Consider the following 15,469-nt stretch of genomic DNA (forward strand, 5'->3'; position numbering starts at 1 on the left):
TTAATGCCTGATTAGTGTTATAACTGTGCAACACTGTTTGTGACATCAACATGCAGGTATTTTTTTTTAAATAGGCTCCCAGGACTAATGTAGCCGGCAGGTATGAATTTCCACATTTCTCCCTTAACTTTAGTTCCCTCCACACCTCTCCACATCCACTTGCTTGGTGAGACTTGTTGTTTCCAACCATTTTTCGTCTCTGTCTGGTCTTGAAGTTTTGAAAGCGTGTCGTTTATAGGTAACAAGGAGCACAGTTTCTCAGTCTCAGCCTGTTCTTGTCTTTCAGATGGTGCTGATTTATTTATTTTTTGGCTGGGCTTCACTACGTTTACTAACTTCAGAGCATGTTTGAACTCCTCACAAGTCTTTTATAGTTCTTTTAGTAGTCTAGCTTGGTAACTGTAGCCCATAATTTTTCTTTAGTTATTGTGTCTGGCATGTGTCAGTGCAGTAGTTGGCAGGTGTTGACTAATGCAGGTCTTGGGGAAATTAATAAATAAATAATTTGGCATTTCAACTGAAGACCAGTTTATGTGCTCAAGTAATTAGGTGATTACATGAGTTCAACTAAAATCTAATGAGAGAATTGGGATTCAGATTCCAACTCAGTTCTACGTCAGAAGATCCTGATATGATGGATGGTTTTGGCCAGATTGACCAGTCTTATTGCTAGTTTCCTTCTGCCCTCACGCATGAACTCAAACACCTTTTCCACCTCAACGGATGAACGCACGACCTGCTCTGCTAGACTGACACAGGTGTGTGTTCACAACAAAGGCTCCATTCAGTATGACTGATGCTTTACTTTTTTTTTTTTTTTTTTTTTTTCTTTCTTCTTTTGGAAAGTTTTTTGGCACTAATCAGATGAGATCAAATCCAAATCGACCGTGTTTATGCCTGATTTGTATTGGCAGCACCTTAGATGTCAGAATCGCATGATGGCAGAAGTGTGTGTGGTAAAAAATGTTTCAGTTTGAGTCCCAGAGCAAGTTAAAGAGGAGGAGCGTCACCTGTAACATTTTGGCAATATGCCATGCGGTATCTAGCACCTACAGCATGGTGGCAGGGAGTCAACAGCTTATTGTTGACGCTTGACTGTAGCAGTAAGAGGATAACAGGATTTTTCCCCCCCCATGATTACTTTTTTCAGTTGCATAAATTGAAAATGCGCTGAAATATAAAAATTATTAAACTTTAAAAAACAAAACAAAAGACATAATGAAAAATAAATCTTATTACCTTTACACCCCTAGTGTACCCCATCAATACTTTGAGTTGTCACAATACTGGTATTTTAAACTTGATACGGACACCCAGGAAAATACTCAATACCATGTTCAGTACCACAGGGAAAATTTTAACCCTGGAGATTTAACAAAATAAGTATTTTTAAAATTAGATTTAGAGGTTTCTTTCATTTTATGAATTATTTATTTAATTGCATTACATGTAAATAAATAAATAATTATTTATTATTTATTTAATAAATAATTAGTAAAATATATTTACTAAAAAAAAAAATATACCCACTAGCTCGATAGCTAGCCGGGGGCAAGGCTCACTAGAGCCCGTGAGAACACCGGACTCCCGGCAAATCGTTTTCAAACCCCCCGCCGTCTTTCGCTACTCAGGTTAAATATATATGAGTCACTTAGATAACTTCAAAATGTTATTGTTTGGCTTTTTTTTAGTATTTTATTTATTCCTGAGTAAATCGGTTTGGCTGAGATTAAAGTTATAGTTTTTCACAGCTGAATAAACCTCAAGCAGACAACTGATTATCAGAAGTGTGAGATGCTCGAGAATATACTCCGGTGTCCCGTTATATTTTAGATAGCAAGGAGTTTATTAAATTTTAATGAAATTTGCAGATTGTTTCGGTGAAGTTTAATAAACTATCATCTTGTCTTTATTTTTAGTTAGCACAGACCTTAAACAGTTAAAGCTGTAAGCTAATGATAGTTATATAAGAGCAGATGCTGCTGGTGCAATAAGCTATACGTTTTATGTCCAATGGATGATGATCTGATTAGTCGACTAATCGCAAAAATAATCGGTGACTAGTCGACTATCAAAATAATCGTTTGTGGCAGCCCTAGTGTCTATTGGTAAATGTAGCTATTGGGTAATTGCTTATAGTTTGAGGGCTAAAGTTCTCATGTGTGCCAGCTAGCAGGTTAACATTTATGGTGAGTGTTTAATGCTTAAATGTTGTGGAAACTGAAGCTTGAAAGCTTTTGAAATTCCTCCTGAAGTGTTGTTCAGTGTTATGAATGTTACCTACTTCAGCTGTTATTGAGGGGGAGGAAATGTGCGTCTGTCTGGAGGCGGCAAAGAAGGTACCATTTGTATCGATACTGTTGCAAATAGGGCTGGGCCATATTATACCGTTCACGGTAATACCGGTATAATGTTAGGCAACGATAGGAAAATGAAATATCGCGATAGAATGGGAGTAAAACGCGCATGCGCAGTGCCTTTGTTTTCATACGCACATGGCCGATTGTTGAGTGAAACAGATGAACCAGAATTGGTTTGTAAAAATGGTGCAACTTCCGTGATGTGGAACTGGTTTGGTGTTTGTCCGTCAGATACACAACAAAGCACATTTTTTTTGCAGAACATGCAAGCGGCCGTTGTTATTGTCATATTTGTCGGACTAAGATGCTCTTAAATCTGGGAGTAATCTGGGTCCTAAACTCCGTATGCTTCAGGTCAAACAACACTGCAGCATCACTTAGAGTTAAAAACTGTCTAAATTCTTTCATCTTTAATAAAACGATCAGCATTGCTGCTTTACCAGGTGTAACTATAAAGTTTAACTTCCAGGCATCCATGAAAACAAAAGTTATTACATTTAACGGAGTTAGAAGTTAGCAAGAAGCTAGCGGAAGTTAGCTCGCTAGTTTCGCTAGTTACCTAAGCATGATATAGCATGTTCTGACTGAGAGATTTCTGAAAAAAATCAAACGTACAGCTCTGCTATCACTTCCAACATAAATGAAGACGGGAAACTAAACAGCAGTGACGTTTGTAGGGTTACTGAAGTTGGGCTAGCTGGTATATAATGATGTGCTACGTGATCGCTAGCGACACAGCTATGTTAGCATAACATAAACAGTGAAGCTGGAGGACGAACACTAACACTTTTCCACTTATAAAAGTTAACGTGAAGGTTCTTCATGGTTAGAGACAAATGCAATCGCATGGCAGGATGCTGTAAACGGACCAAACTTCAGTCAGGAGAACAACTGAGATAATCCATCCACAATACGAGGTTAGTCATTAATATACTGCAACAACATGGGAATAGAGCAGCTGCCAGAGAATTCAACATTAAGGAATCAATGGTACAGAAGTGGAGGAAGCAAGAAGAATGAGTTTAATAAAGTTTGATTTATCTGACTGCTTTGTTTCGCTTAATGTGCCTTATAATCCCGTGCACCTTATGGTCCGAAAAATACGTACTGCACACTGCAGTTTAATGTTGCAAAGCACCTCTTTTTAACTTCAGTGGATATTATACATGGTTATGCTCAGGATATGTCAGCCCATTTCTACTGGAAATGCCTTTTGGTTAAACTTTCAGCAAGGAATTTGCATTTGCACTGTTACATTTTTATAAAGCTTTAATGTACATAAAAACCAGCTTCTTGTTTAAGTGAAAATAAATGGAAGGTTGTCTTTTTGCGCTAGTAATGTTGTGGAGTTGTATTTTGTCTCGCATCAATTATATCGTCAGTTATATCGTTATCGCAAATTTTCAAATATATATCGTGATAAATATTTTTGGCCATATCGCCCTGCTCTAGTTGCAAATGCATCTTCATTTAATATTAATTTTAGTCATGATTAATATCGTTTTATCATTTTTTTTTTTAATCAATTTTTAAACACAATTTTTGAGAGGGGAAAACCCTGAAGACCAGCTACATCTAGTAACACTTTTCAGAGAACAGTTGTATTTTCATTTCATTGAAGTATATAGTATCTTGCTGTATTTCAGGAACAAATATTTAAACCACGTGAATGTTGGAATTGAAGCATCATGAAAAAAATTAAAGAAGTGAAAGTATCTGCAAGCCGTTCACTGAATCTGTTTATAAAACTGCTGATGCCGCCCGTCTTGCTCTTTTTCCATTCCAGCTTTTAGCTTGTGTTTGACCTTTTTTATTTTATTTATTTATTTATTTTTATTTTATAAAAGGTATTAGGACCAACTTTGCACACAAAGAATATTTTCCCCCCCATGGAGGAGCCCTTAAAATCAGTTAAAATCAACTTTCTCCAAGCTTATCAGTTCTTGCATCAATGCAGGCATGTTTTTCTGACTGTTGCACATTGCAAAATGATGACAACAAACTTGTGGCACACCACAGTCACATGCATGCCTTTCTACCACAGTTTCTCCAATGTGTTCAGGCTTACATGAGTGTGCAGTTGCACTGATGATGAGAACCTGTGTTGTCCTGCACCGATAATCAAAGCAACAGGAGAATCTACAAAGAATGAATCATCTAAGTAGAATAGGGCTGCGACGATTTGATTAATTTGAATCATTAGATTTATAAAAGATCCTCAACACACATGCTTTGCTTTGATGCAGAGCTGTTTCTATAATCACAGTTAAACCACCTGGTCAGTAACTCTGTCATGAAGAAAAGCAAAGATTGTAGCTACTCCATCCTCCGCCATTTGTTTTATGCAGGGAAAAATCTGCAGTAAGCCTCCAGTGGTTAATTTAAAATGTGCAGATGAGCTGTTAACTTGTCTGACAGCTGTTCTGTTTTATATGGAAGATACCTGCAGCAAACAGGGGTGAGTCTAAAGGGGGACATGGGGTCTACTAGACCATATTAATTTCAAGACTTTCATAATATTTTTCAGATTGAAGGTGCAATAATATAAAATATTGTGTTAACTAAACTGCTTCTATAAAAAGGAGAAGCTTTTGTTCACAAGCCAGTAAAATGTACGTGGGCCAGTAAAACTCTGAGGCACTGACCTGAGGGTTGTTAGGTTGGACATTAAATGATTATTAATTAACGCCCACACCATCATAACGTCTTGTTTTCAGCAGCGCGGAAACTTTGCATCAAAGCACAGGGCAAACTTTAGAATGCTGATATGCTTGCTTCTCTTTATTGCAGCCACCACATCCCTCTTTAAATGCTTACAGACACAAACGCATTTGTTCAGTAGCACACTTAAACATGCAGACACACATGCACAAAAACTCTTAAACACGAACACACACCAAATCTGCCTCGTCCAGGAGATAAAACACTGTCAAAACTCATTTTGCCTCCTATTATTGTCAGAAAGCTTTCCAGGAAGACAAAGTAAAGGTAATTTTTTTTCCTCTTTATTTCTCACTAATAAGACAAAAGTATTTCTTAACCGATTAATTGGTGGTATAATCTATAGATTGCTGGATTACTAAACTAATCGTTAGCTGCAGCCCTAAAGTGGAATCCATAGTTCTTTTTCTACATAGTCTGTAGACTCATGCTCTGGTTGTTTGCAGATTTCTGCTTAACAAATGTTGTAAGAAAGAGAAAAGGAGTTGCATCCAACTGTGGACCATGTTTTTAGCCTCGTTTCGAGCAGGGTTCATATATTTGGTGTCACTCAGAGGGCCCGTGGCTACAAAGGCCAGTGGAAGCTGTGAGGTGGCAAGGTGTTGAAAATGAGGTGTACAGCCTGCCACTCCATGGAGTTGTGATATCTGCTATCAGCCCTCAGGCTGGGAAACCAGGCACCTTTTTTTTTTTTTTATAGGCCTAATCCCTCATCTTATCCCTCCTGTCTCTTTCATGCTACTGTCGGGTGTGCTCTGTGTTCAGCGGCTAAAAGGTGTAAATGCAAGTACATACATAGATTCAGACATGTGGTTTCATATTCACACATGGCCTCTATCAGAGTGTACTCGGCCACAAGTGTGGCGGATGTGTGAAAAGCAGCTTAATTAGGTGCGGATTGAAATGCGTACTTGGTAAGTACAGGGTGACTTAGTCATAAGAAATTGCTTTTAATGAAATGTCTGGAAAAAAAATAGTGATTGGAACACCTTTTTAATTATGTTGCGGTCTGCAGTTAACAGGGGAAGCCTCGTGCTTCTGCTTGGAAGGTGGAGAGCAGTTTGAGGGCAGACCCGTCATTGTTTGGTAGTATAATGTGGATCAGGCCACGTCCACACGCACCAGCGCACCAACACCCTGCCTTCTAGTTGACCCCAGAGGCTACACCTTAACCTTTGACCTCGATCACATGAATGATAGCGTCTGGCGTCTGTATGTTGTGTTTCGGTCCCCGGGGAAGCGAGTGGGTCTACAGAAGGCAGATGTGCGCGCTTGTCTCTGTGCATGTTTCTCTCTGAAATGTAGACAAAATATGGAAGTTCTCAACTAGAGATGTCATCATTTCCACAGCATCGGAGCTGAAGTTTAAATGACGGCGGAGTGATTTGTATTGTAAACTTTGGAGATTTTACGAGACATGCTGTGTCTTCATTAGCAGCCGCGTAAGCTGGAGCAGCACAGAAACCCCCGTCACTGTTGATTGTTTTGAAAAGGAGCATCAGCTACAGTAAATGCATTCATTTGAAGGGCATATGAGTTGCAGATTGCTAAGGCTTCTTTATAATCTAGCAGTGTCACCTGCACAGTCATTTTATATCTGCTTCTTACTCATCTAACCAGTGACCTTGTGGTAAGGAAATGTAAGAAAATATCCTGCAACTGATGTTGTCGTCATCAGCGCCGACGCTTTCTGCGCCGTTTTTGTCAACGTTGGTTCAGAAAACAGCAACAGGACCTGTCGTCAGCAGGCTTAACTTTTCAGTAGTGCTGGGTTTCCTTTGAAGGAGTTTTTTTTTTTTCCTTCGCCACTATGATTTCATGTTGCAATTGCAATTAAGACTGTATATATTCATTATATTTATAGTTACATGAGCTTCACCTCCTTAAAATGCCACAAAAAAAAACATGTTGTGAGGGCAGGGAGCTAAATCTACAAATCATCTGCCTTGGATGATTTGGGTTTTGTTTTATATCTGGTGCTTTTTGTGTGCGTGTTGCAACACTTCTAATCATGTTATCTAGAAAAGCTGCTCTAAGTGCCTTTTCCTGACCACAGATATCACTCTCCATCAGTATTATGTGAGAAATTTTTTAGCTCTTGTGTATATATATAACGTGACGCCGCTCGGCTTGATAAGATGCACCACCTTCGTCTGGTGTTGCAGTACTTCTCTGCTGAAAGCAACCACTTCTTCTTCTGCTGAACTTTGTCACTTCCTTCTAGGGATGCTTGAAAACAAGCAGGTCTGAAATGTCAACGAACAGCAAAAAATTTGCATAACAGTTTATGCGGCCTGCAAATATCACTCGTTGAAGGGCATATAGTCTAAAAAATGTCTCCTTTTTAGAATCAGGACTTGAAATTGCTATAAAAATGGAGTCTTCTTACTACATGTGTTTCCAAGGACTGGAGAAGTTTGAGGAACAGAAAATGCAACTTTCCTCTTGCTTGATTTGTCGTATCAGATACATGCCTGAGCAACAGAGCAAAAAGCATGTATGTGTTTTTGGATGTGCGTTTTCAGTCGAGCACACACCGAGGCCGTGTCGGGGTGTGCATTTCGTGTCTCTTCTGAGCCTTCGGGTGTTGACGTGTTTCTTTTTTTTCGTTCCTTCCTCAGCACTGTTTGGACTGTCAGTCACAGCTGTCAAACACATCCCCGTCTGAACGGCAGGCGGAGTTCACACTCTCTCAATCAGCCCCCCGTTGCGTGTGCATGTGTCGATGTGTGTTAACGTGCGCTCGCGTGCTAGCACGCGGAGGCGGGTGGTGGTCCTCTATTCATAGTAACTGCCAACCCTCTCTGTCACAAATACCTCATATGTCATGCTACCTGTCAGAGAAGGATGGGAGACAACCGCCCCGTTTCCCCACCACGCTCCACCCAGAGGTTAATTTTATTCGAGAGGAATTACAGATGTGTTGTTCAGAGTAATAATTCATCAAGAAAAGCACCCCCCAATTAAAATGTTGATGCCAGCTGCAGACTGGGGGGAGGTTTAATTTTTTTTTTTTTTATTTCAGAGAAGCTGAAATAATTTAACTTATTGGCTCTAAAGTTGCATTAGAGAGTCATTTGATGGGAGTGGATGAATGGTTTTCTGTTCTTGTAGCATTTCGATTTGCATCGAATAAAGTGACTCAAATACTTGATTCAATCAGATTTTTAGGTTTCATGTCTTGACGTCAGCTGTCTCTTGTCTACATTTGACAAACGTGCATGCTTTTGTCTTAGCGATGGTCGCTATGACTTGTGTGCATATGTTGTGCGGAGGAGGCCCGAGGGGAGGTTTAGCGAGGAGTTTCACTCTGCGTCTTAAGTCGTGTCTGCTGCTGGTTAGAGGTTCTGGGTTTTAATAAGCTACCACAAGAATACGGTCTGCCACCTTGTCTCTGCTCCTGTGTTCACCCTCTGAGAAATTAAAGTGTCAGTCTGGTGTCAGTTTGTGAATATTTGTGGCCATCTGTGTGCACTCCGAGTCAGCCTGAATCACAAAGAGGTGCTTTTGGGAATTAGTAATATAAACAAATGATATTGGCAGTATTGGGGAAAAACCTTTTCATTTTTTTTTTCCTTCTTCCTTTCGGTACGGTTTTGCTCCAAACACTATTAAGAACAATTCGTTTGGTGAACCTAATCCATCACTGGAAAGGTGAAGCTTGACAGTCTTTGGTTTGCAAAGCTGCATAAGAACGGAAATACCCAAACTATTCTGTCACGTTCCCTTCAGCATCCTAGATTAATGCATGCGTTGGTTCAGGCAAACAAACAGGTGACATGACAGAAGGGAGCACTCCTCTAACTTTGTGCTCCTCAGATTTTTCTCTGTCAAAAACTTTCAGCCGGTAGCTATCTGCTGTGCTGTCAGGACCCTCATTCTGTCACTCACAAGCCAGTGAAGCCAACAGACGGCGCAAAGCGAGATGCTTCTGGTAGTCTGGTAGTAGAAAATGCAATAGAAAAGAAATGCTGATGTCAGACTCGGTGTATTTTTGATACTGAGAATGTGCGGTTGTATTAAGTCGGCCTTTATCTTGAGGAAAAAACCCACAATTGTGGTAAACTACACATCAACTGTGCATGCAGTTGTAGTTAAAATGTGGCTGTGCATTATTTAATATATACAGAGGGGGTGGGGGTGGGAGGAGAGTGCAGCAAATTAAGAGGAAGAAGTGTGGGGTGGACCTTTTTGTTTGTGATTTTTCTCCCAGTGATAACACCATAAAATTCCAAATCTGAAAACAAACTGCCCTTAAAACTTGATTACAAAAATCTTTTTTTTTTTCCCTTCTAAAAATATCAGTGTCAAGTCTATGCTACAATTTTGAAATCAGGGCTGTGGTTAATATACATCATCTTTGACTCATCTGTCTTTACTTTCCACTTAGAAGGATTTAGACTGTAAGAAATTCTGACAGTATGATGAAGTGTGTTTAGATTGTCTTTGTTTAAAAAAAGTCCGAAAGAGTTTGAGTTAACCAAAAAGAATAAAAAACCCACAAACACCATCAAATTCTCAAGTTTGGAGAACCAAAAATAGGAAGCGGTGGGCATTTGCTTTCTTGAAAATTCATTTGTCTCTCAAAAACGTTGGCAAATAAATGACCAGAATTGCCTCACAGACGTGTCACAATACCTGAAATTTAGAAGTCTGTGACAGTAGGGTTGCACACTTCTCAGTACCCACAAAAACCTGCATGTAATCCTAAATTAATTTTATTTAAAATATTAATTTCATAGATTTATGAGAAGACGGACCGAAATGTTAGGGTGGTTGCTGTGTAGCCTGCTATCGTTACTGTGAGGTATAAAGTTAGTTATATTATGTTCGCTTGAGCATTTGGATAACCTTAGCTACTGCAAAATTTAGCCTATAGAACGTAGCTGATTTCACAAAGTCTGTGGCAAACAAATTGGAAACCACTTTCTTCTTCCTACAATACTAAACTGAAAACCCAAGTCCCATAACATTTTCAGATTTTGTGTCCTAACTAACTCCATGCCTGCTTAGCATGATTATCGCTCATCCTCTGTCTGTCTTTTCAAAATATGGAATTAAAAACATTCTCTTATTGTACTTATCTTTAATTGATTATTACTGAATTACATATACATACAGACCAAGACTCAAAAGGCACCAATAGTACACCTTTGTAAGCTGACAGAGACATCACTCATGCTTTCCATTGGAACTCCAGAGTAAGGGCATAGCCGTGCACTGCACACTTGTAAATAGACTCACTGTCCCTGCTCATATCTATTCACTGCCCTTGGCACACTAACCCATAACTAACCATGCCAAGGTAAGCTACTAGCAAGTTGGCTTAGCATTTTAATGGGCCTATCAGGTTCCTAATAGGATATGGCCACAATACAAAGGGCCATTACAGGGTTTATAAACACACATGTAAAAGACTGAAAAAGGGGAGGAAACAGGGAAAATATTGGTGCTTGCAGCAAGTGGGAACCAAATGATTGAGGAGGATAAAAGTTTGGCTTTAATAAGTGAGTTTTAAGACAAATTTAGAAAGGAGAAGCCACATGTGGAAGGAAAGGTGACATAACAAAACATGGGTTTGAGTTTGCAGCACATTTAAAGGGGTTACAACAGATACATGATAAAGCCAAAACAGACTTTTTTTGCACTGTTGCTTTGAAATTCTCGGATTGTCTTGAGTTATGAATCACATGCAGCCCTGTCTCTTACAGAGTTGCGCTTTCGTCACTTCCTAAAAACCCAATTTCAGGGTGGGGGTTTTCCTGCTGGAGCAGCAATGACTAAAAGACAGCCCCGGGTCACAAAATCTTTGTTGGTTGGTTGTCAACTTTCCTTCATCGTTTTTGCCCTAACAAGCATTTGCTAGTATGACCTCACTCCTTCCTGGTTAACTGTATCTCCTCCACCGCATCCACCTTCAGTGACGGCTTAATGAGGTTTTATTCTTTTCTTGTTTTCTTCTTCTAAGGCTACCAACCTACCTGTTGCGGCTGGCTATTTAGCAGTAACTCAACTTTCAAATGTCCCATTTAAACTGCTTATGAAACCCTGTGTCTCGTCATGTTCATAGGAAAGTGTTAGAGGAGGAGGAAGAAATCAGACAAAATTCTTACTCATTCCTTAGGTCATGAAGTCCAAAGGAAAAGATGAGACATATTTTTATGTTTAGTAACTTGTTGTCTAGCACCCCAAGGAGATGCAAAGTGCATTAAAATGCTGGCGCAAAGTGAGGCAAATCAGCTGAACAGGAGTGATGAACGCAGTGAAGCATGCAACATTAATAAGTGAATGAAAACTATTCAAGAAAGGCTCAAGTGTAGCTAAAAATCTCATCTCCGTGCACTCCGAGGATTCGCTTTTGATGGGGTTCAGGTTGCTTTTTGTGCTACCCTTGAGTCACCAAAGCGCGAACTGAACTTTGATGAACTTTGGCACGCAACGAGACATCTGACTGTAGGCAAGCCTACCCGAAAACTGCAGCTGCAACAGTCAGCATGCCTTTCTTTTGCCATTGCAGCTCTACCTTTTGTGGTTTCCTGTGCTAGGTCTTTTCTTGTTGGTGTTTTGTGTCTCGAGTCTGTGGAGGTGAATGGAAATGTGGACTGTGGTTTTTCACAGAACTTGCTAACTCTTTAACAATTGACCGCCTTGATCTCTGTGCTCTACTTTGCAGTAAAATCAGTCTTGCCATCCGCAATGTTTGCATATAACCCCAATGAAGAATCAGAATGTGCCAGATTAGAGATCAGTGCGTATTGTAAATTCTGTCTATAATCAATTTTGCAGGCTTTACTTTCATTTGATAGTAGTGAATTCAATACACACACACAAAAAAACTAAGTGCAGACATAGAAAAGAAAGGAAGCAGTCTTTATTTTCTTCTTCCATCCACCTCTAAATCCTTAAATTTGATCTCCTCACCCTGTTTCCTCTATGCACCATCCTCTCGGTGTTGCTCGCCTCTCCTGTAATCTCCCCTACACTTTCCCCGTATTGTTCCTTCCTCGCTCGGTCCCTGCTTTCAGTGGTTCGGGTGAGGTTTGGAAGCAGGGGGAGAGAACAGAGAGCCGTCGGGAATCCATTAGCTTGTTGAGGCATCAGTGTTTCACTGTGGGAACCTTATTGATTGTCCTCCTTTATAATTATTCCACCTCCACTCGCTCCGTCTGTCTCTGGCACAGATCATGCTTTCAGTTTCTCTCCCGTTCTCCTGGCCTTCATCCCCTCTTCCCCTTGCCTTTTTTTTGTTTTGTTTTTTCGTGCTATTTTTATCCATCTTTTTGTGGCATCAAGACTACTTTTCTAAAAGTTGCGCCCAAGGTTTGCATGCTAAAACCCCTAACCAGTTGAGTGACACAGTATCTCTGTGTTTACTGATGCTATCTACGATGTAGTGACATACTTACAGGCAGCATGCAAAGCTACCACATCCTACACGAGAATGAAAATCCTAATCAACTTTAAAATAAATAAATAAATAAATAAATTTCTTCGTAGAGGCACTGGGCACTTTTATATAACCACCTTTTAATAACTTAATATGTAGATCTGCAGACATAAGCCCTTAAACCCAGCCAGTTTTGTGATAGCAGGTATGTGTATGTTTGAAGGTTTGACCAACCATTTGCCTTTCAGACTCATTCTCGTGTGTGACGGTGAACCGATTCTTTCTTTTTGGGTTAATGTCCGACAAAATGGGATATTTTAACGATGGGTCCTTGGTCTGTGTGAAATTTATTTTGCAGATTCTGATTCTTGGGGTTTAAATTTAAATAAAACTTCAGCCTTGAGTCAATAAATAGAAAACCGACACTGTTTTCAAGCTCTTATTTCACCGAGCTGTGCACAAAACTCTGATGCTTCCAAACCGCTCTATTACAGTATAACTGTCGAGCTAACCGGCCTCCGTTGAGATCACTTGATTCGCTGGTAATTAAGCCACACATTATAAAGAGTGTGCAGCGTTTTTCATTTGAGAAACTGTTCAGAGAATATTGGAGCCTTTTGTGTGGAAGAAAACAAAAAAAGTGTAATTTCCTGACCACCGACACCCGCTCTTGTAAAACAGAAGGTGGTCTGAATGTTGGATTCTTACTTAATTGTATTTTTTTTACTTTATTTTTTTGCCACCCACTATTTTTTGATTTAGCGCTTGTAATTTTGACGATTTCACGCTGCTTCACATCCAAACCCTTATTACGATCGTTTAGAGGCTTCATCCAACCCGAGTACACAGGATCCGAGTCGTAATGGTCAGTCTCAGACAAATGGCTTTTCTTTGTGCTCCCACTGAGGTTGTAAGGTGTAGGTGCAATCAAGCACACGTATCCATGCCGACTGTTTCTACCGTACTGTGCAAAAGTCTTGGGCCCCTTTTTTTCCTTTTCCCTTTCCTTCCTTTTTTCTAAAGCATGTTTTTGAGCGATACCCCTAGGCTTTCTCTACATCTGTCAAAGCTTTTCTTTGGATCTTGGCTGCTTTTTCAGTCCAGTCCTTATAGCTGACTAATTCCAACCAGTAGTGTAATGTTAACATACTTAACTCTGACCTGTTTAATCAGAGTTTAATTAGAGAAGCGCACCGAACTCGACAGACAAACCAGTGTTGTGTCTACAACTTGGCAAAGAAGTCTTTTTAAATTGTGTCTTCAGATACAGCCTGTCACAAAACCACATCATTTGTTCCCCTTTTTTACATGTTTTCATTGGTTAGCAGTGACTTATTACCCTAAAGAGATTTTGTTCCTTGCAGATTTGTTTCTTTTTTTCAGTCCTGAGGAGAATAGTGAAACCGTTTCTCTGTATTGCGTGTAAAAGGCTCGACGTGTTGCTTTACAAGCATAAAAGAAATAAGTTGACCATAAAACCGTCACACTCAGCTGAGATATGTTGTAACTTTACACCCCATCGTCGTACATGTGGTTGTTTGCGGTAGTTTCCTTGCTACATCTATTACTAAGAGTTTGAGTATGACTCAGTGACAGTATATTGATTCATCAGTTTTCCAGCACACTGAATTTGACTTCAAGTCAGCTTTCAACATTTGGGGCAGAAACTTTAGTGATTGGTAGCGTGTGACGTCTTCATAGTCACGGAAATTTGAGGACTTTAAAGTCGGGTCATGAACCTTAAGCCGAGGGCGAAAAATGGTTACCTGACTGATCCTGTAATCTTCTTCTTTTGTTGCGTTTGGGTTTAAACTGTGCAGAGCAGCCCTCTCAGCACAAACTCACGTCACTTTGTTCCGTTTGGGTAGAATAAACGATCTATCCATCCCAGTCATGATTCACCCAACAGTTTGAGTTAAATTCAGGCTTTTGTATCATGACGAATGTTTGCAAAATCACCTCGGCTCGAGAATAAATATACAATTCACAAATTCTTCCTTCTCTGGTCACCATGCTGTCTTCTGTTAATGGACATTGTTTTAGGCACACACACCTTAAAAGCTTGGACTGTGCCCTTAGTTTATTTATGATGAACTGTATGCGTTTTAATTAGCGAGTTTAGCTGCTGCCTACCAACCAGCCCCTGCTGGGTCCTCAAAGCGCCATTTATTTGCTTCTCCTGTTATTCTATCAGAGGACCTGCTGACTGAACTGCAACCACAGCGTCTTACACGGCTGCTACCCACAGCAGGCCCTGCTCTGCTTTCAGAGTTTATCCACATAGAACCTGCAACAGGACAGGATAATGTAAATGTGGAGCACAAAAACATTTTAATAACAAAGGACTGAACTGAGTTTTGCTCACTGTCAGACAAAGGTAGATGTAGCAGTTGTAGTAGAGGTTTGATATTCTTTCATGCTTTTAAATCAGAGGGTTAAGCACTTCCTCCATGTTTGTTCTGTTTCTCTTTTCTTATTACGGATGTTTTGAGTTGGTGTGTAATAGAGTAATGACTCCATACATGGAGGGAGGGGAAATCATCAATCAATCAACCAAACGAGTCAGTCCAGCTCTTGTTTCATTATGGTCCTCGGCTGACTCACATTAACTAAGCACGTTTACCTTCTCTGCTTATTTGTACCGTTTCCCTGAAGAATCATTGAACCGTCAGTATAACGGAGACCTTTTTAACCTGAGGAGTGCCGTGCCACGGAGCGGTCTTTCTTTACAAAATAGCAGGCAGAATGTCAGTGGGTTCAGCTAAAATGCTTTTCGATCTGTATTTTTGCACACTCTGAATACTTTAGAATAATTTGCATTCACAGGAGAAATTAAAAAGATCAGTTTTCTTGTTGAAATTCACGCTTTTGCTGTTAATTCAGAAATACCAATGAAGTAATTAAATTGCTGCAGTACCAGTATTTAAAAATGAGAATTTCTGTCCCCGTGGTTTGTAATTTTTAAATCGCTGCAATATGCCTTCAGCACCAGTGCATTGGA

At 39.9% G+C, this 15,469-nt stretch overlaps 1 protein-coding gene across 1 annotated transcript in view; it reads left to right on the forward strand.

Annotated features, from left to right (window-relative positions):
* Positions 1 to 15,469, forward strand: part of rbpjb (recombination signal binding protein for immunoglobulin kappa J region b) — a 55,503-nt gene that overhangs the window by 15,184 nt on the left and 24,850 nt on the right. The gene's annotated exons all lie outside the window — the stretch shown is intronic.

Source organism: Copadichromis virginalis, linkage group LG3, assembly GCF_057382275.1.
Source record: "Copadichromis virginalis isolate Kocher_CV1m ecotype Utaka linkage group LG3, C_Virginalis_male_GT1.1, whole genome shotgun sequence".
Lineage (NCBI taxonomy): Eukaryota > Metazoa > Chordata > Actinopteri > Cichliformes > Cichlidae > Copadichromis > Copadichromis virginalis.